Source organism: Oryzias melastigma, unplaced genomic scaffold (assembly GCF_002922805.2).
Source record: "Oryzias melastigma strain HK-1 unplaced genomic scaffold, ASM292280v2 sc00559, whole genome shotgun sequence".
Lineage (NCBI taxonomy): Eukaryota > Metazoa > Chordata > Actinopteri > Beloniformes > Adrianichthyidae > Oryzias > Oryzias melastigma.
The window spans coordinates 24,003-24,290 of NW_023417152.1; positions in this window are offsets into that span (position 1 = coordinate 24,003).

Below are 288 nucleotides of genomic sequence, written 5' to 3' on the forward strand. Positions count from 1 at the left end.
CCATGCTTTTCTAAAGTCTTTCAAAGTAAACTATATCCTTATTTATGATCATATTTTAACTTTGGCACACTAAAGAACATTTTTTTAAGATATACAAGTTATTTTCGTGAGTTTTTTTTCCCCTACTCATGACATCAACCTTGAACCGGCCTCGTGCCTGTGTTTTGCCCACAGAAACAGACTTGCAAAGATGGATGTACATATCAAATAACTGCCTTTAGTAGCAGCTCAGGAGAGAAGCTACCGGCTGAGCACTGTTAGCTTTGCTGAGAAATTGGGCGTTTATGT